The 25927-nt window shown below is 43.0% G+C and overlaps 1 protein-coding gene across 1 annotated transcript in view; it reads left to right on the plus strand.

Annotated features, from left to right (window-relative positions):
• The window catches only part of AGBL4 (AGBL carboxypeptidase 4), a 590265-nt gene that overhangs the window by 122204 nt on the left and 442134 nt on the right, over nucleotides 1-25927 (plus strand). The gene's annotated exons all lie outside the window — the stretch shown is intronic.

Below are 25927 nucleotides of genomic sequence, written 5' to 3' on the forward strand. Positions count from 1 at the left end.
ACAGCTCATAAGATGCATACTATTATTTTCTCTACTCCTCAAGAGGAAACAGTGGCAAAATTAGGACTTAAACCCAGGATGCTGGACTCCATAGTCTGTGAGCTGAATTAATAACCTTATCCCCAATATAAAAATGCAGAAAAAGAGGCTCAGGTGTTAGGTGGTTTGCTCATAAGTGACTGAACCAGCCTAAACGTAAGTCTGTCCCACCATAGTCTGTGCACCTCCAGCCCTGCAAGGTGCAGGCCTGTGCACAGAGTCAGGCAGGTCTGTTCATAGGTAGCCAGCAGAGCCTGAGCTATCCAGGTCCTGTACGACAAGGCAGGACCGTAGGCCCCAGAGGACTGGGTACTAGGGGAGGTCTTAGCCACAAGAACAAGGCAGAGTCCTAATTGTTCTGGTTGTATGACTACAAATACAATGACCGGCAATAGGTATTACTTCCCACAAGTCACTGAACAGGTGCTCTTTACATTTTGCTTCTTCTCCGCACACCTCCCCATCCCCTTTCCAATTCATTAAGAAAAAGAGTAGAGAGTGCCCAATTATTGAGTACATATTATTTGAAAGCATTTCTAGTGTGTAATTTCTGGTGATCTGCTAAACAAGCCTGTGAAATAGGTAGTATTATTGTTCTCATTTTGAAGAAGTTGAAGTTAAAAGAGGTAATGTGCTGCCCAAATCACATAGCTGCTAAGTATCTGGGTTGTGATTTTAACCCAGGTCTACAGTACTTAGAAACACTCAATAAATATTTGTTGAATGAATGAATGAATGATAGATATAACAAGGTCAGGGATCTTTCAAGAACACCAGGTTACTTTTTAGGATGGTTTAAGTCTGTGGTTCTTGACATTGGCTGCACATTGGAATATATGCAGAGCTCCTAGAAAATATCAATTGCCCACCTCTCCTCCATTGAATCAGAAGCTATTCCCAGGCATTGTTATTTTTTAAATGTCCCAGATTATTCTCATGTGTAGCCAGGGTTGAGCACCACTGGTCTTGGAAGGACTGGGATTTCTCCCTGGTAGACTTAGATGAGCAGTGCTTGTAAGTAGCTAATGGCTCCCGCTCTTAGGGGAAGTGCACTGTGAAGCAGGAACCTGGGCATCCTTGGCCTTTGGGTAAGGTTTGCCCTGCTCTGACTGTTGTTACTCTGGCCTCTCTTGTCAACCTGGTGGAACTGTAACTTTTTTGCCTGCCTTGCCCTCTGACCACTATCATGTACCTATGCCTGGACTTGGCATCATTAAATCCTTCTGTCTTGCTGATGGCTGCACCACCCAGCACTTCCAGGAGCCTATGGGGATGGTTACCTTAGTTTCTCCTTCTTCAACCTTCCCCTGCCCAGAATCCCCAGCTCTGAGCTCACTGCCACCCTGTAGTCCATCTCTACCAACAGACAGCTCTCCCTTGCTCCTTTGCTCCTTCTCAGAGAGTGTAACAGTTTTTCTGTGTTTCTATTTCTTAGTCTTCTGTCTGTGACAAAGAAGGATATTGTGAAAATCAATTGCTTGGGTCAAGGAGAAAGTATTGATTCAGCTAACAGTGCTGATGCTCCAAGTGAGTCCGAAGGTGAGAGAGATAAAAATGACTGGCATTTCAGGGGCCAACTCTGCCACTTCCTCAATCTGTGCTCAAGAAATGAGCTCCGAAGAATCTTCCCTCCTGTCCAATTTTCGTGGCCTCCTGGACCTGCCATTTTACTACCGATTCCTCGTACCCTGCCCCTCCTCTGTGCTACTGTAGTGCCCTGGGTCTTCCTCCAGAACTGCGCATACTGTAATATTGGTGCAACAGACATGCTTATGCACACACACATGCACAGGCACACACACACACACACACACACAGACCAGACTGGGATCTCCCCAAGGGCAGAGAATTATGAAGTATGCTGTGTTGTCTCTGTGCCCACTTCCCAGATCAGGTCCTGGCATAGAGCTTGTGGTGTCAATGATTGTTAAGTTATATATAGTTGAACAGTAAAGCATTTTACCAAATGTTTTCACAACAATTATTATTATTTTTTGCGGTACAAGGGCCTCTCACTGTTGTGGCCCCTCCCGTTGCAGAGCACAGGCTCTGGACGCGCAGGCCCAGCGGCCATGGCTCACGGGCCCAGGCGCTCCGCGGCATGTGGGATCTTCCCGGACCGGGACACGAACCCGTGTCCCCTGCATCGGCAGGCGGACTCTCAACCACTGCGCCACCAGGGAAGCCCCACAACGATTATTTTATACAGGACCCACAGCAGCCCTGGGAGATAGTGTTCAGGAATTCACATCCACACTGACAGAGGAAGCAGCTGATAGAATTGAGACCAGAACTGTTGACTCTACAGCAGAAAATACTCTACAACAAAAGTGTTCTGTCAACACTCTCCATGATGAAGTAATCAAACTAGCAACTTTTAACACAATTGACCATTCACGTCTTCTCAAATTATATTCCTCCTTTGACTTTAGGGAACAATTTTCTCTTAATTTTCTTGCCAGGTCTCCTTTTACTGGTTCTCTTTCATTTCCTAGACCTCTAGACATTGAAGCATCCTAGAGTTTGATCTTTGGATATCTTCTTTCCTCAGTTAGTATGACATCCTTGATGAGTTCATCTAGTCTCATGGCTTAAATACCATGTATCAGCCGATGACTCCTAAATTTATCTTTACCCAGCCCTCTTCCCCGAATTCCTGAATCATACATTCGATTGCTTACTCAAGGTCTTAGCTTGGACATATAATAGAAACACAACTTGTCTAAAACCAAGCTTACAATTTCTAATCCCCAGAACTAGATTTCCAGCAGTCTCTCCCATCTCTGTAACTGGTAACTCCATCTATCTCCTTTTCCCCCCTCATCTTCCCCCTCTCATCTCCCCCATCTCTGTAACTGGTAACTCCATCTATCTCCTTTTCCCCCCTCTCATCTTCCCCCTGTCATCTCCCCCAGCTCTGTAACTGGTAACTCCATCTATCTCCTTTTCCCCCCTCATCTTCCCCCTCTCATCTCCCCCATCTCTGTAACTGGTAACTCCATCTATCTCCTTTTCCCCCCTCTCATCTTTGAAATCACCTTTGATTTCTCTCTTTCTTGTCCAACAGCCTATGCATCAACATATCTTATTGTCTCTATGATCAAAATAATCCAGATTCCTAATCACCCTATCACTTTCACCTCTATCTCCTTATTGCAAACTAATATTATGTCTCCCCTGGATTCTTGGAAAAGCCTCCTAACTGCTGGTTCCAATTCTGGCCTTGCCTCCCCTATTCTTCCCCATATATACTCATTACAATTTTTTCTACACCTGGAAGCCAGAGTAATCCTCTGAAATTAAAGTCATATTGTGGTAGTTCTCTGCTGAAAGTCCTTCAGTGGCTTTTCATCTCTCTAAGAGAAACAGAAGTACAAAGTGTTTACAGTAGTCTAGAACTCCCTACATGATCAGTTCTTCCAGCCTCTCTGAACTCTCCTTTACCACCCTCTCCTTTACCACCCTCTCCCTTCATCACTCTCTCTACCCACACTGGCTTTCTTGCTGTTCCATGCACTTGCCAAGCATATTCTTGCTTCAAGATGTTTGCAATTGCTGGTCTTTACTTAAAATACTCTTCCCAGGTATCCTCATGGCTCACTCCTTTTCTTCCTTTATGTCTCTTCTCAAACGTCACCTTATCAATAATGCTTTCCCTGACCATCCTATGAGATGGCAGCTCCTTGCCTTAGTGTTTCTTGTGCACCTTACTCTGCTTTATGTTTCTTCTTCTCACAGCCTGAATATTTTTTCTTGACTATCTTCTCTTGTTAGAACATAAGCTCCAGGAGAGCAGGACTGTGTCACTGGCTTGCTCATTACTACATTTCTAATGCCTAAAACAATGCCTGGCATATGATAGGCTCTCAGATAATTGCTGGATTCACTAATTCAACAAATATTTATTGAGCATCTACTATAATAACAAGTACCACCTTTTGAAGGTCACCTATTCAGTTTATGAGGTAATTCTCATATGTTGTTTGATTTATTTGTCAGGACAGTCCTGAAATGTGGGTATTAATATCTGCAATTTATGTGTGAGGGTATTTGAGCTCAGGGAATGAAAATGGCTTGGTTAAGATTATGTGGGAAACAGTGGCAAAGTTGGCTCTAGAATCCATGTTTTCTCATTCCTGTGCTCTTCCTACTCTATCCAGACGCCTCCCTTGTGAAATGATACTGATTTTAAAATTATTTGATGAACACTTCTATTCCCCAAGCATGTTTCTAGAGGCTAACATTCATGGGCAAAAATACCTGCCCTTCAGGTGACCATCGTCTAATAGGAGAGGCAAACACATAAACAAATGAGTAAAATATGATATGGTTGGTCAATGATAGAGGAAGGCACAGGACATCATGGAAGTACAAAGAAGAATAACAACCCAGCTCTGTGGGGAAAGAAAGGGCGCCTAACAGAGAAACAGGAAAGGAAAGTAAAACTTCCCGGAGATGTGTAGAGTCATGTATTTAAGGATGAATGGCAGTGACCAAAGAAAAACTGGAATAATAGGGAAATGCTAGTTACTTGATAAACTCTAAAGTACTGGTGGCTTAACCAATAAAAGTTTATTTCTCATTTATGTAACTGTCCAATGTGAGTCCTCCTGTTCAGTGGGCAGATTTCCTATATTTAGTGATTAGGGCAGCACCTTGAGTCTTGGGAACCCTGGGCAAATATTTTTTTTATGGGACTTCTGTGTATATAAGCAAATTGAATAACAAAAATACAAGACTCATGTAAAAATTATAAAAAAGCACTATATTGATGTATAGTGACTTATGGAAGAAGATATAGAATAATGTGGAGAAAGGTAGTTTTTTTTTTTTTATATAATTGTCTAAGTAGTGCATGTGAAGCTCCTTTATGGTATCAATATCTAGGCACCAGCTCTGTGTTCTTTATTGTGTTCTTGAATATGTGGTGGTTCCTGACTAATTTCATATCTCTCACCTCAAGAAAAATATTACTCTTATTACTCACAATACCATGACTCTTAGGAACCTGTTTGTATTGAAATAATACAGACTCTTTGCCTCTGTAGTTTCATAATAATATTTATTCAATGCTGATTGCATAGTTACTCATGGCACTGCATTGTTCATTATGAATGATAGCTTTCAGGGAATCTCTCAAAGGTTGCTTTTGTGCTTTGTTGATGATGACCAAAAATGCAAATCTTTCTCAGATATGCAGGAAAATGTCACCAATAATTTGTTTTCTAGTTATGTTAAACTTTCTTTCTGAAATTTTACACTGTAAAATTTCTCTTCTCTTGAACTCTTTTCTTCACTATAAAAATTGGATTCTCTTAAACTCTTTAGGCCGTAGTCATTAACCAGAATGTGAACCCTCTCACTGTTGACTGCATTCCTGACTTCAACATACAACCCAAGCAAGGAGAATAGGCTAGGGGTTTGGGGCAGAGTAAAAGGAGTCATTTCACTGGTGCAAGGAATGTCCGTCTCTCAACTAGCACAGCTTAAAAACAACCTGAAGGCAAGTGAGGACATAAGTAGGGAGGGCCCACTGGCATTGAGAAGGTCTCTAAAGCTCTCCAACAGGATAGGTATGGCCACCCTCAGAGAATTGCTGGACAGACACTGGCATGGAGCCTATATGGGAATGAATGACTGCCCTGAATGCCAACAGCAGCAAGTGCATAGGCTAAAGAGTGAGAGGTGACACAGGAACCCAGGCCCCATACACCAAGAGTTAGCAGTGGACAGTCAGTAGTCCAGAGCCTTAACCTTGTCCTGTGATGTGTCTAATGTCAGCACCCTTGGGGCAGCACAATCTCGCATGATCCCTAAATGAAGTATCATGTTAGCCAGTGGAAATCATCCTGTCACCGTACTGCCTTTATAGAACCAGGGAACCACCCCAAATTTCAGGATGACCCTTTGGGCATGAGTCCCAGAGCTTCTCTGGGCATCTGGTCCATCTTACACATGGGTTAGAGGCAGGAAAAGTTTGTGGGGCCTATTGAAAGTAAAAAAGTGGGTGCCCTTGTTAAAAATTATTAAGAACTCCAAAACGGTCTCAGCAGAGCATTAAACCAAACACAGAGCCCTTATAAGCATAAGGCCTTGTACAGCTGCACAGTCACATGCTCATGAAGCCAGCCCTCAGTAGAGGGTTACAGAGCACCTGCAAGGGGGAAAAATGACTGCTGTAAGCTCAAGGCACCCTGCCCAGATAACACTGCCATCCGTTGCCAGTTCCAGGCACTGAAGGGGACCTAGAAAATTTTGCAGAAGGTACTTCAGAGATCAGGGCCTCCAGATGTGAGAGACCCAGACCAGGGCCCCTCTTGCCAGTTCTAAGGACTGTAATGTTGGTGATTTAGGGGCCCCAGCTCCTTTCATCTTATATCTTTGCCATTTATGATGGTCTTAGAGTCCTCTGCATCCAGCTCAAAGGTGAGGTAAAGCATGGAGGGGCCCTAATACATGATGAGTTTTGATGGGGCAGTCTTGAAAGCAGTATACATCACTTCTTTTCACAATCCATTGGCTGTAACTCAGTCATATGATCACATCTAACTGTTATGGGGACTAGAAAATGCAGTCCCTGCTTAAGTAGCTACTTCTTAGTAACAGCTGTATACTGTGGCGGTGGAAGGAGGAACAAGAACATTTGGTGTAGTTATAGCCTCTTTGTCTCAAGTGGAATTGGGGAGCAGAAAGGCATTCAGAGGGAAAGGAACAGCATGAGTGAAGACCCTTAAGCAAGAAACAATATGACATGTACAGGAACTATGGACAGGTGTTATTAGAGCACAAAGGATGAGTTGGAGAGTGGCTAAAGACAAGGCTGCCGCAGTCTTTAGGAGGCAGGTTGTGGAGAGTATTGAATGTCATGCCAAGGAGCCTGAAGCTTATCCTGAGGAAAAATGTAGAGTAACCAAAAGGTTTTGAGCAGAGGAGAGGGATGTGGTCACAGTTGTGTTTCAATAAGATTTCTGGCTGTCATAAATTGAGGGCAGTGGGGATTTCCCTGGTGGTCCAGTGGCTAAGACTCCATGCTCCCAATTCAGGGGGGCTGGGTTCGATCCCTGATCAGGGAACTAGATCCCACATGACACAACTAAAGATTCTGCGTGCTGCAACTAAAGATCTTGCGTGCCACAACTAAAGATCCTGCATGCCGTGACTAAGACCCAGTGCGGCCAAATAAATATTTTTTTTTAAAAAAAAACCTTATAAAAAGGGTCCACATCAAAAAATCTTTAAAAAAGTAAAATAAATTGAGGGCAGTGGTTGGAATCAAGGAGCTTCTCAGCTAGGAAGCCTTTAAAGTGATCCTGTTACAAGATGCTCTGTCAACCAGGGATCATTCAGAACTTAGAACATACTCTTGGTACTTTAAGTATAACCTTTGCAGGGACTGGAGAGTGAAAGCCAAGAAAGCACCTGTGGGAGAGCCTCGTGGACATACACAGAAATAACTCCATGCTGGAGTTTATTAGCACATGGTTGGAAGTTGAAATTCTGGACATAGGTGATAATGGCTAGAATATCAAGAAATCCATGAATACTTGGTATTATGAATGAATGAATGAATGAAGATACATTTGTTTCTTCCTATTTCTGTTATACTCTCAAATCTAGGCCCAGTTTTCTTAAGTGGAAAAATAGAAGTTAACCTTGGATCCCTATCTCATAGCAAAATAAGTTCCAGGTAGATTAATATCTAAGTATAAAGGCAACACTTCACACTTTTAAAAGGAGAAACAGGAGAATATCTTAATGAAATCAGAGTAGATATATATTTCTTAAATAAGACATAGAAAGCAAACAGAATAAAGGAAAAGATTAAAAATTGATTATGATAAACTTAAAACTTCTGTCTAACAAGACTCCCCAAATAAAGTGAAAATTCAAGTCACAGACTAATAGAAAATAGTTGAAGAACATATAACTGTCAAAGGATAATATATATATACTATACACACACCAACATATTTTAAAGCTTACAACTCAATTAGAAAGAAGACAAACAACCCAATGGAAAAAGTGGAAAAATAATAAGCAGTTCACAGAAATGAAGCTGAAGAGTCATTATGAAAGATTGCTAATCTTCACTAGCCATCAAAGAACTATGCATTAAAACCACAATTTATATCATTCAAATTGACAACAATTAGAAAGGCTTATAGTACCAAGTATTGGTGAAGACATGGAGTGATAGGAAGTCACCTTCTGTTGGTGGGAGGCGTGTAAATTGGTACAACCACTGTGTAAAGCGGTACAGCATTATCTAGTGAAGTTGAAGATGCTTATATCTTGCTATCCACCCATTCCATTTCGAGAGAATGTCATACATATGCACAATAGACAGATTTGAGTTCTGTCTCAGCATTATTTGTAATAACAGAAAATTGAAAACCATCGGAGCATAGATACATTTGGTTTGGCCATACTTACAGAATACTACAGAATACTATAGAAGTTAAAATACATAAACTAGAGCTACAACTATCAACGTGGCCAAGTTCTAAAAACATACTGTAAGGGAGAAAAGCATGCCGCAGGTTGACAGTATGATACCATTTATTATATATACAGTTTGAAAGCATTCAAAAGAATGTTCTGTGTTGCTTCTTAGGTACACACATATGTAATAACGGCAAAAATAAAAGCATGGTAATGATAAACACAAATTTTCAGGGGAGTGTTTACCTCTGTTACAGAAGGGAAGAGGTTGGATTAAAACATGAAGGTTTTAACTCAGATCTGTAGCATCCTATTTCTTTAAAAAATATGAAGCATATGGCAAAATGTTAGGAATTGGTGGAGTAGTATGCCATTCATTATGTTAGTTTCTGTAATTTTTGATGATTTTGAAATATTGTAAAATTAGATATTTAAAGGTTTAAATAAGAAAATTCACCTCATTTATAAAGCATCTATCTAAAGCATAACATTGTGAGTGTCCTCCCTTTGACCCCTTGGGGCTATTGTTATTGTTGAACTTATCACTGATCGCTATTGTTTGTTTGCCTATCTGACTGCTACACTAGTCCAAAGAGTTCTTTGAGGCTAAGTGCCATCTTATTTGTTTGTACATCTGCAGCCTAAACAGAGTTAGTTGAGAACGTGTTAGTAAATGTTTGTTGGTTGATTGAATCCATCAGTGGATCAATCAGATTCCTAAGAATGATTGTAAACCTCTTTCCCCCCTTTCCTGACTTCTACTTTCCCTGACTTCAGAGGCCTCTGAGCCTCTGAGCCCCCCTCCTCCATGCTGTCTTATTTTTTTCTCCATAAGGAGCTGCAGTTATTTTAATTGGAAAAACAATTTTAAAGAAAAATGTGAGGGTGCCTTTAAATATTCTATAACAAAATGGTCCTTGTGATTGAAAGCCATTAACTGGTTGTAATGTAACTTTTAAAATATAGTGGTTACCTGAAGCAAAGCAATTTTGTCTGTTGCTATTAGCATTGGAGTTTTGAATACATTAGGATTTATGGTTTCTGTCTTTTGAAGGAAGGGAGTTGGATCACCTTGAGATAGAAGTGAACAGTTGGCACTGTTGTGTACTGGACAAATGCCACTGATGGCCAAGAAATTCGAGTGTAGGGTGCGCCCCACCCTAAATTCAAAGTGCAGTTCTGCCAGCATTGGCAATGTTGTGGATTTTTTAGGGAATCCTGGGAAGCTGGCTCTCAACAGGAAGACAAGAACAGGGAACAGCTTGTGAAGAGAAGGGCAACCTAGGCAGACACCACAGGGCCTAATGCTTGAGGCTGGTCTGTTTTGCTTCCTATCACAGGAAACAAAGGAAGGTCAGCTCCAGTTAAAGAGCCAGGGTCAGGGCAGACATCTACCTGTGAGGGCTCAGGCTGGCAAGGTAATAATAATAGTTAGTGATTAATGACTCCCAGCTACCACGTATTTGCCACAATGGTTTTCTGGCTGCTTTACACTTGTTATCTCATATTTCTCACAGTATTCTTTCCATTTCACTGATAAAGAATCAAATTTAGGGAGGTTAAATTTTTTTTCTGCAAGCCACACAGCCAGAGGCAAAGCCAAAATTTAAATCTAGGACTGCCCAGCTTCCCGTTTTTTCAATTATGCCAAGTTAAACAAACTAGCATACCATGCTGTCTTACCAGCCTGTGGCAAAGAGCTAACGCAAGGAAGGGAGCGGAGAGGGGAAATCTCCTCGCTGGGTGCCAGGCCCTGACCTTCACATTCACCAGCCCATCTGTTTCACCACTGCACTGGGAATGAAGTCAACAGATGTATAAGGGCAAGATTTGGGTCCAAAGCCCAACTGCAGCATTACCCCTACAGAGTGACCACTGAGTGAAAATATTATAACTGCAGTTAAAGACATACAAGTGGGCTTGATATCCATCCTAACTCAAATGTTCTTCTGTCAAGGGCCAGGACAAGGGGAGAACCATAGAAGGGACATTCATTCTGCTGGGGAGCTGTGGGAAGTTTGGAAGAAGATCAAGGATGTGCATTAGGCTTGAAGCGTGCGTAAGGCTCTCCAGGCAGGCAGTGTGGCACAGGGAAACACAGGCCTGATTCCGAATCCTCATTTCTATCCTTAATAGCTGTGTGCCCTTATATGTGCCACTTAACTACTCTGAGCTCTTTTACAATGAAGGTAATAATAGCAGATATCCCTTTCTGAATAATATATTTACATTATCTGATGTAATCCTCACTGATCCCTTGAGGTCACGGCTATTTTTAGCTTCTAAGATTCCTTTACCTTCCAGATTTGTGGCACAGTTTTCTCTAGGGCAAGAACTGCTACTGGGAGTAATGTGATTTGCAGGGGAGGTGAGGCCAGGGTTGGCAGTCAGAGAAAAACAAGGCTCTTTGTGGGATCAGAGAGACATTAAGAGACAGCACTTGTTCACATCATACTCGTGGAAGTTCATGCCTCTGTCATGTCACCCAGATTTTTAGAGCAGTGGTTTAGAAAGAAGAGCCAGAAATCAGAGCCACACTAATAATAACCTCATGCTTTCATGTAGCCCTTTTCCACAGGGCATCTCATTTGATTTTGACAAGCTTTAAGGCAAGATGGAAGAAACACCAAATGTGGCTATATGTTCTTAGGCAGGTCACTCCCCCCTCTCTGAGTCTCTGCACAGTGCCTGACACAATAAAAATGCAATATTATTCAATAAATGTTAAAGAAAGAATGTAAAATTCACAGAGATGCCATTGGAATCAAATTGGATAATGTGCAGCAAAGTGCCTTGTAAACAGTATTTCACCCATAGATTATGGGTCAAATTGGCTTCCATCTAGGATGTGGTTTATTTCTGGGAAGATCTTATCTGGGATAAAGGAACCTGATATAGGGAGCAGTTTTGCTAAGATCTTGACATGTTTTCATGTATGCTGGAGTTCAGGGCTGGTCTCCAGTCCCAAAAGATAGGAGAAGTGGTGGAGGGGAAAGGGAATTGAAGTACAAATAAGGAACCTGAGGCATCCTTCTAGTTACAGGACTGGCTTTGGATAAAAAGGGAAGCACACTGCTCAGGGCACCCAAGTCCAATTATTGAATTACTCACCATTTGTCAACTGAAGATCCTTTGTCTTCCCATGCTTCTGCCCCCAAAGGCATTTGTGATGGATCAGCAATTCATTTAAGGCTCAATTCTAAACTCACCTCATTTTCTGAGGCCACTCTACCTCTGGGCTAGGCTGTATTTAGGCAAATGCCAAGCACGTTGTTCCTACTCTGAGCCAAGTCCCATTCAGCAGCCTGTCTCTCTGGAAGGTGTCTACAGCAGGGGCTAAATTTACGATTCCTCTCTGGGAGTCTTAAATGGTACATGGTGGCCTTTTCATCTATCCATACAGCATTATTAATACCTCCTCAGAGCTTAGGATCAGATGGATGGAAGTCTATGAAGCTGAAGGAGAAAAGAAACTTACTTTCTCTGAGCATCTCCTGGGTTCCAGGCACTGTGCTGGTATCTTCCATCCTCAGTGGGTATTTGCCGTATTTGTGGCTCCCCAACCTCTTTTGAATACTCTTCTTCATGAGTCCTTCACCTCATGGTAGAAGTTGGAAAAGTCTCTTCCCTAAATTCTCCCACAGCTAGCGGACAGGTATGTGACCTAGGCTCCACCAATCCAAAGCACGCCCACAAGAAATCAATCCTGAGGTGAGCAACTGCGAGGCCTAGGCAGGAGAGGCAACTTTGAGTTCCTGGCCCAGAAATGTCCTTTGTGCTGGCAACATAGTAGTTGTAAACAAGTTGAACTGGTAGCATAGAAGTGGTGTTAACTGTAGCATCTGGTACTTAGTGGCAGGGGCAGCAGCTGTGGTTTTCTCATCAGACTAGGTCTGCAGTGATTTAGGCATGGAGCTTAGCCTCAGACCTGGTTTTCTGAACCTTCCGTTCATTCTGTGAGCTACCAAGTTTCCTTTAATAAGTTCCCTTTATGCTTAATCAGCTCTTCAGTTTCTGTTGCCGGCAGCTAAGAACTGATGTCCATCCAGTATCTCAGTTGATCCCCAGACATCCTAGAAGGAAGGTGTCACTGTCCCCATTTTCACACGTAGGAACAGTCTCAGAGGTTAAAGAACTCACCCAAGGTTCCACAGCCAGGGATCTATCCACTTTCAAAGCCCATCGCCTTCCCTCTACACCACATTCCTCTGCTTGGAGCTTTCTGCCTCAGTGTTCCTTCTACTCAGAAGCTGGAGGATATTGGGGAGGTGAAAGAGAGTTCACAGAGCAGAGAGGAGAGTACTGTCATCCTCTCTACATCTGCCTTGTGTGTTTTACAAGAACGTGAACATTCATTCCTTTTATTCATCCTCTTGCTCTTGAACTCTGACCCCAACCTCCAAGATTTTCTGGACCACCCTATTTAATTAGCTCCTGCCTGCCCCTCCCACTTCCTATCGTATCACTCTTCTTTATTTTCTTCATGTCTGATATTATTATCTGAAAATATCATTTTTTAATACATTTATTTATTTATTTTTGGCTGCGTTGGGTCTTCGTTGCTGCGCGGGCTTTTCTCTAGTTGCGCCGAGTGGGGGCTACTCCGATGCAGTGCGCAGGCTTCTCATTGCGGTGGCTTCTCTTGATGCGGAGCATGGTCTCTAGGCGTGTCGGCTTCAGTAGTTGTGGCTCACGGGCTCTAGAGTGCAGGCTTCAGTAGTTGTGGCTCACGGGCTTAGTTGCCCCACGGTCATGTCAGATCTTTCTGGACCAGGGCTTGAACCCATGTCCCCTGCATTGGCAGGCGGATTCTTAACCACTGCGCCACCAGGGAAGTCCTATCTGATAATATCTTGCTCATTTTCTTAGTCACTTGATCTTCCTCCACTTCCTACCAGAATGTAAGCCCCATGAAGGCAAAGCCATTTTTGCCCGAGCATGTATTCTCAGTGCCTAGAACAGTGGCTAACAGTTAGTAGATGCTCAATAAATATTTGCTGAATGGATGAATGAATGAATGAACAAATGAGCAAACAACTGGATAAACACAAGTGCTTCTCACTCAAAGTAGTGTCCTGGAGAGCTTGTGCACTTATTCCAGTGATACTATTGTTGCTTTTTAAATTTTCATTGAATAAATTTATCTTTAGTAATGACTTTTGGAATAAATTTTCAAGCTATACAGTAGAAAGAACTGGGCTTTGGAATTAGACAAAACCTAGTTTCAAGCCTAGATTCCCCCATTTATTAGTTTTATGACTTTGGGCAAGTTATGTAGTTTCTCTGAGCTTTTGTTTTCTCATCTTTAAAGTAGAGGTTATATTTCTTCCCTTGTAATGACATCATAAGGATTAGTGCAACAAAGTGTTTCTCCTCAGCTTCATATTAGCTTTTCCTCCTTGTTCAACAATTCTGGTCAAAAATACTAACCACAGTTGAGATAAGCTGGCTTACCATGTCTTTTCCATAAGTGGCTTTGAGTAAGGAAATGCAGTAGCTTCCCCTTCAACTCTCTTCACATAGGGTTAGTATAGCTGCTTTTGCACAGAACCCTAAGAATCTTACCAGAGAAGCTCTTCTGAGAAGACACTGACCGCAGCACACAGCAGTCCTAACTCCTGATGCTTTTGCTGACCATGCCAGTACGTTCCGACCAGTCATTTCTCAGAAAAACTAAAGTGAAAGATAAGAGAGCTAAATCTAGTATCAGCTGTGAAACTGAGGTCCGTGCTACCTTGGTCTAGTTACTTCTCCTCTCTGGACCTAAGGTTTTTTAAATCTCTACAATGAGTGGTTTGGGACAGGTAATCTAAAATGTCTCCAAGTCTTACATGATATGACCTTGTTTAGATATTTCTATCTGAATTTTTGAGGGTCCTGAGGAAAGGTTGTTGAACAGTGTTATGTTAGGGCTACAAGTATCAGGACATAATGAAGATCCAGAGAGGACCATGCCCACTACCCATCCTCCAGGCTACAGAGCCACAGAAGACACTGGCCAGGCCTCCCCAGGACTCCACCCCAGCCAGTCTGGTCCACAGTCCTAGCCCCTCCCCTGGGGTTCAGGGAGCAAGGGGCTCCCATCTGTCTGCCCCAGTTGCTGGGTTTCTAGCCATGACAGCGCTCCCTCACGACCTTTACCCAGCTAATCACAGAGGAGTCGCTGTCTCTGCCTTCCTCATCCCTATCCAGCCAAACTAACATTTCTGATTAAATTTTGTTGATGTTTCCTGCTGAAAATAAAGGCAGGGCGGGGTGGGGGCATGTAGGCTGGGGAAAGGCAGAGGAGAGGGGGAAGGACCCTCAGCACAAGAGCCACATAAAGCAGCAACAAGATGGGACAGTTGTAAAATTGTGTCCAAAGGCCAGACCACATGGGCAAGGTTGGTTATGGCCTGGCCAGGTGACCAACAAAAGGGAGCTGGGAAGCTCTCAGATGGGTCCTGAGGGATCCTCATTGATCTCATTTGTCTCAGCTGCTCTTGAAGGTCTAAAACTTCTCTCATGCACTTATTTCCAGTACAGCATTCTGAAATCAGACCTTCAAATAATATTAGTTGTACTGCTGAGCCCTTAGCACTGTGCAGAGCTCTGAGGATACAGCAAGGGATCAAATATAGCCCCACCCATAGGGAGTTTACAGTGCTTGAAAATACTTCCATTTGACCAGAGGGTGACCTTGGTCAAGTTACTTAATCTCCCTGTGTTTCAGGTTCTACATTTATTAAAATGAGGACAGTAATGTTACTTATCTGCAGGGTTTCTGTCAGGATTACATGTATAGCCAATAATATGTTGATATAATATGCAGGATTCGGAGTGTATTCATAAAAGCCGCTTTATTTTTGTCTCCTGTCAATACTTCAAACCTATTCAGAGGGGTAGTCCTTCCCCTGCCCTGGATGAAAATTCTCCTTTTAGGTAATAGAAAGTCTTTCAATCACTTGAATTAACAAACACAGCCTTAATCCAGTAATTAAAAATGTCCAATCCCAGACAATAAGCAAAACTCTGAACTTGTTTTAATGTCTTCTTCCTTCGTACCTCCACCCCCAGCCAAGGCTGAAGTGGGAGAGGAGAAGGGGAGTGAAAGGAACAGAAGGACCCTGCTTGCCTGGCCCTCTCCTAAGCTGGCTTCAGGCTCTCTGGGCCTGAGAGATGTTTGCAGCTGACTCCCTCTCAGGTCAGTGCTTTCACAGGTTCTTTGGAGGCACCTCTGGTTGAATGCAACCATAACTTGGGGAATACATCCTGCTTCTCCTGCTGTCACTACCCTCGTATTTCCTGCTTTTCTGGTTGTCCACTGTATACATGGATTGCACGGGAGTCGATATGGCATCAAACTGATTCTATCCACCATGGGCCCCACGTCTGCTCAGAGTCTTTTGCCTGGGCAAGCACTAGGATCATAGGCCCATCTCAGTGCAGCTGCTTCTTTACTTTTTCCATAGTCTCTTGCTCACCAGATTTCTCAGGAAGGCATCAAGAATCCAGAATCCAGCCCACCGTACCCTCCTCTCCCCATGCAGAGAGGAGGGGAGAAATACACCCTAATCCCTCCTCTGGAGGCATGGCCTGTGGGACCCCAGGCATCAAAAATCCCCCTCACGAAACCCACTCTTTATAATTTCTAACCCTCTTTCCTTTGTATCCTTGAAGTGAGCAAGGTGTTTCAAGAGTTTTGTAATCGGTTTCTAGGCACATACTTGGAAATTCTGTACAAACTCTGACACTTCTTTGGGTATTCCAAACAAGCATTCCTCGTTTCCTGGTGCCTCAAATGAAACGTTCACTTGAGCATCCTGTAACAGAGTGCCCAATATATGTTACTATTTTATATAATATATATATATATATATATAAAATTTTCTTCTAGTCTTTTATGCATGTATCTCTTATTTCAATGACCAGTATGCAACAGGGCCTTCTATTTCTTTAGCTATCTTTCCTTGCCAACACATACTGAGTATCAAGGAATTCTCATTGAACCGAAGGCTACATGAGTAAAGGAGTGAATACTGCCATTACAATTCCTTAGAAAAGTCATCATTGCTTCACCACTGCCCTTTCAGACACATTTAGTTCTCTGAAACTGGTGAATCAGAAAATGAAAGAGAGTGAAAAATAGACGATGTAAACTTCAGAAAATGGTGGCTTGGAGATGGATGAAGGCTAAATTAGAGTAGCTGTTTATTGGGTCCATCAGCAGGGGAGGAGGGCGTGACAGAATTCAGGGAACAGTAGAAACACTGGGATTTTCGGGAGAAATCTGAAAACAGACGGCAAGTGGATGAACCAGTGCAAGGCGGCAAAGCTATCTATGGAGTGGCAGTGCTCAGCAAGGGCAGCTGAGGCAGGCAGGCTGTCACGGAGACTCAGGAAAAGAAAGGCAGGGCTAGCAGAGAAGGCCCAGGAAGCAAGAGCAAAGGGAGGGCAGGAGGGCTTGATTTACAGACTGCTGACAAAGCACAAGGCAAACATATAAAGGGCAATGCGCTAGATCAGTGCAGGGAGTTCCAGTCCCGTCTTTGACACTGCTTTGCTCTGTGCCTTAAACATGTCTTTTGCCCTCTCTAGGCTTCTCTTTCTACATTTGTAAGTCAAAAGAAATGATCCAAATATTCTCTAAGGACCTGTATTCCAACCTTTGTGAAAACTCATCTTGCTTTTGTGGGATGACTCTAAGTAAGATATTTTCTATTTTCACCTCAGTGTATTTCTAGTACTCTGTTCACCTGGATTTAGCAGGTCCCCTTTTTTAAAATTAAAATAAGAAGGAGGAGGAGGGGGGGGAGAAGGAGGAAAAAATAGAAGGAAGGAAGGGAAGAAGAGAAAAAGAGAGGGAGGGTTTAAAGGGCCATCAGTCATTCATACTTTAGCGCGACATTGCTCAATCAGAATTTTTTCTTATCACCCCTCATCTGAAATCAATTACTTTGAGGGACTGGGCTGTGGATTAGAGGCAATTTGGGAGTGTGCTGTACTTTGAAGAGTGGGAAAGAGATCGGTGGGTTAATGCAGTGAGAAGCTTAGGGCAGCATTCATTTATTCTTTCTTTATACAAACCTGTTTTGAGCACTTAAAGCTCTAAGGGTTCAGTTGAGTTTAGAGCAGAAGGATGGGAAGGAATGGAAACGCTGAAAAGCCTTAGCCTCTGAGGCATTGTGTATTTTAATGTTAATTACAGAGGAATAAATAGCTTGAAAGTGGGATTAAAGAGAAAGGTGAGTGCTGCCCTCCCCCCATTCTCTACCCCATCTTTGTCCCTCCATTCATTCATTCTACAAATATTTATTGAGACCCTACTATAAGTAGGGTCAATATACTCAATATGTTATTGAGACCCTACTATATAAGCACAGTGCCAGGGATAAAACACTTGAGTAAGAAGGAGTCCCTGCCCCTTGTTGAGCTTTAGTCTAGAAGAATAGACAAACATTAAGCCACTAAGCACACAGTTAACTATTGAACAATGTGATGAAGCAGAAACACAGGGTACTAAGAAAATATACAGTGGGGAGACCTGAACTAACCTGGAACGTCAGGAAAGGCTTTTCTGAGGAAGTGATTTGAGCCGATCTCTGAAGAATGATGAAGAGTTAAAAGGATGGGGACACAAGAAGGAGAGAAGTAGGCAGAGAAGGTGCTGATGGAGAAGACAGAAGCATATTTCAGGAAGATGGGAAGGAGCATGGTGTGATAGAGGGGTGGAAAAGTAGACCAGAGGGAAATTGTTCCTGGGGAGAGATGAGTCTCAGCTGAAGAGGTTTAGGAGGTATAGAAGGCTCAAGTGTGCACGTGAGACCCAGCGTTGGTCTGTGCCCTCCTCCTTTTGTTCTCACATGGGCAATTTCTCCACAGAGCTGACTTTACTCTTACCTCCTCCAGGTCGCCCTCGCCAAATTCTCCTGCCCTGGGGCAATCAAGTCCCTCCTCTGTACTTCCCTCTGCTCCTCTCCTTCCCACGTAGCCATCAGTTTGTAAGACTGTGTTCTCCACTCAACTGTCAGTCCTTTTGGACAGAGACTGGGTGTCATTTATCTCTGTGTCCCCAGTGCCTGGCACAGAGCCTGACACCAAGTGCCTATGGAAGGAAACCAGCACAGTGTGGACAGCTTTTTGACTACTGACACAAAGCTTATAGGTAGAAGGGCTCTCGGACTTTATCTTGTTCAAACTCCTCATTTTACCAATGAGGAAACTCAGGCACGGAGAACCAAAACCAACCACTCAAGGTCTTGTACCTGATAGGTGGCAAAGCCAAAATCAGAACACCAGTCATCTTCATCTTAGTCCATTGCTGTTTCTCCCACATCCTGACCTGTTGATAAAACTACTATCACTAAGGAGTGTAAACATCTCCTGTAATTGGCGTGCACAGGCAATGAAACAAAGATATATTTATCCAGTTATACGTTCATGCAGCAAGTGTTTACTGAATGTCTCCTGTGGGTCAGGCCCTAGGCCTAGGCTAGGGATTCGGAGTTCAGGAGCACGAAGTGTTCTCTTCACGGTGTGGTCAGTGCCTGTGGGATAAGTGAGCGTACATGCCTAAAGCAGCCAGACAATTTTAATGACAGAGTAAATGACTTCTGAGACATGGAAGAATGAGAAAGGCTAATGGGAGAGGTGTATCTTGAGCTAAATGTGCAGGGCTCAATTTCAGTAGGGAAGAACATGCTGGATAGAAGAGCATGAAGAAAGGTTCAGAGGAAGGGTATCTTCTCACACATTCAGGGTGATGATAAGAATTAGCTAACATTTATTGAGCCCTTACTGTTTGCCAGGCACTATTTTAAGAGCTACGTGTGTTTCAACTCATATAGTTCTCTCAAACTCCATTTTCCAGATGAGGAAACTAAGGCACACAGAGGTTAAGTGACTTCCCAAGATCACACAGCTAAGTAGTGGTAGAGAAGGGATTTGAATCAGGCAGACCAGCTACAGAGCCCTTAGTCTCAGTATTCTGCTCTACTGACTCTTTACGTTGCCTCTTGACAATATACAGTTGAGTCAGATTTGGAAAAAGAAAGTTGTTGGGGTTTTTTGTTTTGTTTTTTGCCCCTTAGCTGAGTATTTACCAGGTACCTGAACCTGGCTAAGCTCTCTCATACAGTATCTCATTTTCACTAAATGCCAACAACCTATGAAGTAAGTAATATTCTCATCTGTGTATGTGAACCTAAGGCCTGTAGCAGTTCCATAGCCTGCTTAAGGTCTGATGAAGGAGTTTGCATGTCCACCACAGGTGTTTGGGCAAATGCACCGGGAAATGGGTGTGCATAAAAATGCTTGAGCTGCAACGCAACATCACTAATTATTACAGAAATGCAAATCAAAGCCACAATGAGGTATCGCCTCACACTGGTCAGAATGGCCATCATCAAAAATCTACAAACAATGCTGGAGAGGGTGTGGAGAAAAGAGAACCCTCCTACACTGTTGGTGGGAATGTAAATTGGTGCAGCCAGTATGGAAACCAGTGTGAGGTTCCCTAAAAAAACTAATAGGGACTTCCCTGGTAGTCCAGTGGTTAAGATTCCACACTCTCAATGCAGGGGGCCCGGGTTCAGTCGCTGGTCAGGGAACTAGATCCTGCATGCCGCAACTAAGAGCCCACATGCCGCCAACTAAAAGAGCCCACATGTTGTGACTAAAAGATCGCACATGCCGCAGTGAAGATCCCCCGTGCCGCAGCTAAGACCCGGAGCAGCCAAATAAATAAATAAATAAATAGATAAAAACAAAACTAAAAATAGAGCTGCCATATGATCCAGCAATCCCACTCCTGGGTATATATCTGGAAAAGATGAAAACTCTAATTAGAAAAAATACATGCACCCCAGTGTTCATAGCAGCACGATTTACAACAGCCAAGACAGAAACAACCCAAGTGTCCATCAACAGATGATTGACTTAAGAAGATGTGGTGTATATATATATACAATAGAATCTTACTCAGCCATAAAAAAGAATGAAATGTTGCCACAAGGACTGGATGAACCGTGGCAATATGGATGAACCTAGAGAATATTATACTTAAAAGTCAGACAGAAAGACAAATATTGTATAATATCATTTATAAGGGGAATCTAAAAAATAATACAGATAAATCTATATACAAAACAGAAACAAACTCGCAGACATAGAAAACAAAGTTATGGTTATCAAAGGGCAAAGGGAAGGGAGGAGAGATAGGAGTATGGGATTAACAGATACAAACTACTATACATGAAATAGGTAAGCAACAAGGCTTTACTATATAACACAGGGAATTATATTCAATGTCCTGTAATAACCTATAATGGAAGATAATCTGAAAAAAAAATATATATATATAACCGAATCACTTTGCTGTATACCTGAAACTAGCACAGTATTGTAAGTCAACTATACTTCAATTAAAAAAAAAATACTTGAGGTGGAGTGTGTCCTGGGGTGCATATGGGCCTAAGGTCTCAGTGTGGGATAGAGTTAGGTTCAGATCCTGGCCCTGTTACTTCCCAACTGCGTCATAAAACCTCTCTGGGCCTCAGTTTTTCTCCTATAAAATAGAGATAACAATCCCTGTGTTCCAAGGTCATTGTGAGGCAAATAAGATAGGTATGTACATAGATGGGATCCTGGATCCCTGATTATTATTACTAAAACCCAAGGTTTGGTCCCAGTGTTATTACCAAGTTCTAACTCTCCTGTGAGCTCCAAAGGGCTTTTCAGGTGGAGCCTGACTAGTGTGGCAGCACCACAGGTGGTCAGCTGTGCCTCTCCACTCTCTGGGCTGAAAAGGATGGAATAAAGAGGGTCATCCTCATGCAGTAATCACACAGTCTCCATGATTGCCACCATTTGGGGTGCCTCCAGCTGAGACTGGAGGGCTGTGCACTTGATTTGTCTAGTTTAGTCCCGGACATCTGTGGATACTTTATGCCATGGGGCAAGAAATGATGATGCCGCCTGTTAGAAACCATACGAGGGCAGAACCCAGCACATTTCTCTGTGGCCGTTTCCCTTATTCATAGAAAGAAGTGTTTTCTGGACCAGCCACGTAGCTGGGATCAGATTTCAAGGTCCTCCTAACTCAGAGTTACTCCCTGTTCCACAAACTCCTTGATGAAGAGTTAGATTTTAGTAGAAAGAAATCAAGTGAATTATGTAATGAATTATTGTAATGTGGGGCTTTTTTCCCCTTGCCCTTCTTTCTCCATATGTGAAACTTTGAGTTGTTTATCTTGGTATGAATCCGTTCCTGAACTTTGCTCAGGAACATGTTTGACTAACCAGAAAGGGGAAGTACAAGAGAGTATTAGAGCCCCTGGGGCCAGGGAATAGAGGAGGTTGCACAAAAAGGCAGACTGAGAAAGGGGCAGCATGTTATAACAGGATGAGACCTGGGGTCTGGGTACACTTGGGGTTCTAAATCAGGCTCTATCAGTTGCTACCAGAGTGAATTGAGATAAATGCTTTCACCTCTTCTTTGAGCCTCAGTTTCCACATCTGTAAAATTGTTGGGGTTTAACTATATCATTTATAAGAATTCTTCCTCTGACAGCCTATGAGGCTGAGGTAAACTCTGAAAACCACAATTTTACTTAGACCTTGCCCTGCTTACGCCTAGCTATAATGAGTCTTCAGGTAGTATATGAGTTAGTCAATTGATGGATGGATGGATGGATGGATGGATGGGTGGATGGGTGGATGGGAGAAAGGAACATCTCTGCTCAGCTTTCAGATTTTAACTTAAGCATCACCTCCCTGGTGAAGACTTCTGTGCCCTCACCCTAGCTGACCACCTTAGCTGCCCCTCTCTCCTCTGTGTTCTCGGCTGGCCGTCTCATCTCCCCTCTGAGCTTCCCTTCATTCTGGCATTTATTATACTGTTACCTTGACTGCCTCTACATGGCACACTATGAGCTCACTAAAGGAGGCTCGTGCTTTATTTGCCTTTGTATCCTCAGTGAATACCACAGGATCTGGCATATTGGATTGTGCAGGCAGGAATAGTGCTTCCCATTCTGGGTAGGAGACTAGACCTGATGCCACCTAACCCTTCTTACCCTGAAGTATTGTTGTTCCATTGGTCTGTGCCTCTGAATAGCTTTATGAATCCAAGAAGCCTTCTCTGACCCTCAGCCCAACCTCCGCCAGGGTTAAACACACACACACACACACACACACACACACACAGCCAACTCAGCCTCCTGTAAACATTTGTGCTCCCCTTCATTTCAACTATAATCGCTGCTCTAGGGCATGTCTTATTCATGTAGCTTTGGCACGTGTCACAATGCCAGGAGCAGAGTATATGTGAGCAAATGTTACTGAATCTCGGAGCATGACTCAATGGGAGTGTATGTGGGGGTTGTGAGGAGAATCAAATTGCTTCATGATGGAACCGAAATACCTTTAAATAGCCACTTCCGTGCTGAGAGGTATGTGCTCATCACCTTTCTCTGAGCAAGTCAGAGTGTCTCTTTGACATAATCTTGTTAACTTAATTCTGGGGAGCAAAAGTAGATATAACTGAAGCCACCTACACCTGTCGTAGAGCAAGACATTGGTTTATCAGTCTATGATTTTTTTGTTTGTTTACTGTTTGCCACCCTCCCTGCCACGCAAACACACACACACTAGGCTGTAAGCTCTGTGAGAGCAGGGACCTCCTCAGTCTTTCTTGCCACTGATTCCCCAACACCTAACCCAGTTTTGTGCACACAGGAGATTCTCTACATGGGTTCGTTGACTGTACAAGAGTAAAGGTGGTGCTATTAAAATTCCATGAAACACAATGAGATTGGCTTCCTTATTCCTGCATATTTTTCCATAAGCAGAGGAAATAACTAAGGTAAAGAGGAAGTAGTGGTGCTTAGTAATTGGTTTAAAATGAAAGCATTATAACATCCAGATAAAATCCAGATATCTAATAGGAATATCATATCTAATACCATCTACTTGCCAGGTAGGTGGTACGTAAGTTCTTTATATATGTAATCTTCCATCCTTACGAAAGCCTGGCCAGTTAGTTAATATTCTCCCCATTTTACCCATTTGGAAATTGAGGCTGAAAGAGGTTAGGTAGTTTGTTCAAGGTTGCACAGCAGTTAGAAAATGATGGAGCTGGAATTCAAATCTAAGTTGAATATAACCCCTACTTTTTTTCCCACCATTCTTCTACCCTCCCTCTATCTACCCATCAAACTTTTACTTATTGACCACGTCTTGAGTTTTGTTCTAAATTTTGGGAATACAACATTGAATTGGGACTCAACTTCCAGTATAAGAGAAACATTTAGGAATGTGAGGAGTGGAGCTGACATTTGTTGAACGGCTACGAATATGCCAACCACTGTTCTAAGTTCTTTACCCAAATTATCTCATTTAATCCTCACAACAGTCTTTTAACAGTTTTATTGCTATCCCATTTAATTGATGAGTAGCATGAGGATTCGAGAGATTAAGTCACGTGCCCAGGGTCACTCAGCCACTGAGCTGTGAACAGAACTCAAACCCAGACTAATCTAGCTCTAAAGCCTTGTTCTTCCACCACACCAGAGTCCCCTACCACCACTAATTCGGTATCTGCTTCTAAGACTGCTGAAGGAATGGGAATGTTTCTGCAATGAGCCCTTTAATAGGCCAAGGCATCTCCTCAGCATCTCTTTCCCTGCTACAAAGACCTGCTTCTTCCTGGGCAAATCAGGGAATATATCACCCTTGGAATTTATAATGGCAAATGTCAGGTTTCTCTGTGTGAATATCTATAATTGCTTAGTGGACGGTGGGATGAAGCAGACCCAGAGACATGGGCCCTTCTGCCTACTCTCCCCTTCTCCTCCTAAGGGCCCTGACATTGTAGGCTAGATACAGCTTGCTATTTAGAATCAGAAAGATCCCACTTCACATCCCCATTCTGCCATCTCTGAGGTGTATGACTTTGGGCAAGGATAAAACCACTTTGTTTATTGTTATGAGGATTAAATGAGAAAACATGAACAAACCCAGTGGCATGAGTTTCAGCATGCTGTTAATACCACTGAGGTCCCGTGAACATTATTAGCTGCATTTCTGTAGCCCAGTGCCCCTGCCTGTTTTAGTAGGAAACCCAGTGTTGTACAGTGTTCCTCTAACTCAGTTTCTGGGATCTCCAGTGAGCCTTACAAGTGTTCGTACACTGCCCCTGGCTTTCACTTGCCACCATACAAGCTGAACTGGGATTTCATGGTTTTAGGTCTCAGTCTAAGTAGGAGCTGCCTGCTTCTAGGCTAGCACTTGATTCCTTTGAATACTATGTTTATCATTGTGTTTATCTTCAGAGCTGGAAAGCTATGACCTGTTGAAATGAAAGGCCAATCCCGTAGCCCAATGCCAGAAATTAACTCCCCACAGAACAATACTCACAGGAAGTGCTCTCTTTGTTATGTTCATTTCAGGGCTATCCCAGAGCAAATACCTTGGGCTCCAGAGTGTTACTGAATTTAGTGACCTACCTCTTTTGATTCACTCAAAAAGCTATTAATCTAGGTCATCTACTCAAGCTGCCAGAGTATCTGATACTGGTTGTGCTAGGAACCATCACTGCCCTCTGATGTTCAGGGTCTGTGGCTGCTTCTTCCTTCTAGACTCTTTCTTTCTTTTGGATAAATTCTCTTTGAAGCCTTCTATTGATCCTCTGCAGTAACTTCATCAGCCTCTCTCCTTTCTTCTCCCCTTTCTCTGCCTATCTCCTCCCCCCCACATATATATACCTGTCTCAATTTATCAAGTATGTCTGTGTACTTGTCAGAACTCCTGAAAAGGGCTCAAGTTTGGGTTTTATTTTTTCCCACCTCAAAAGTTCTGTGTAGTTCTGTCTGCACTTACCCGTGCTTGCTTTCTAAGCTGGAAAGGACAATTGAATCTGGGACCTGGAATAACCAGTGGTTAAGAGCCAGGTGACCTTTTGAGTGGCTGCCTTCTATTCAAAAATGTGTAGCTGCTATGCAGCCATTACGTGTAACTCTTGGGGGTGGAGGACAGGGCCAGTTTTCGCAGACTCACTCATAAGCACCTTCTCCCAGGTCCAGTTCCCCCAGGTCTAGCTGCCTGTTACATAGTAAGTACCCTGCCCTGTGCCTGTCCCCTAAGAGGCACTTAATAGATGTAACCAGCTCTCGTTCCCCTAAAAGCTACTTGGAGGCTCCAAAAGGTGCTTTCCATTCTATTAACTCAACTAGAGGTAGAAAAAGGATCTTTCTCTGAACTGTTCACTACCACTTACTAACTGTACACTTTGAGCACTTCACTTGAACTCTGATTGTCAATTTCCTCCTCTCTTAAATGGGGGTCAGCAATCCCTGTCCTGCTTACCTCGCAGAGACATTGCAATTATCAAGGAACGTGCTTAGAAAACTGTAGAGACACTAGGACAGGGTTTCCCCACCTCAGTGCTATTGACATTTTAGGCCAGAAA

This window comes from Delphinapterus leucas, chromosome 1, assembly GCF_059928025.1.
Source record: "Delphinapterus leucas isolate spDelLeu-1000000601 "Yukka" chromosome 1, BTC_Dleu_Yukka2, whole genome shotgun sequence".
Lineage (NCBI taxonomy): Eukaryota > Metazoa > Chordata > Mammalia > Artiodactyla > Monodontidae > Delphinapterus > Delphinapterus leucas.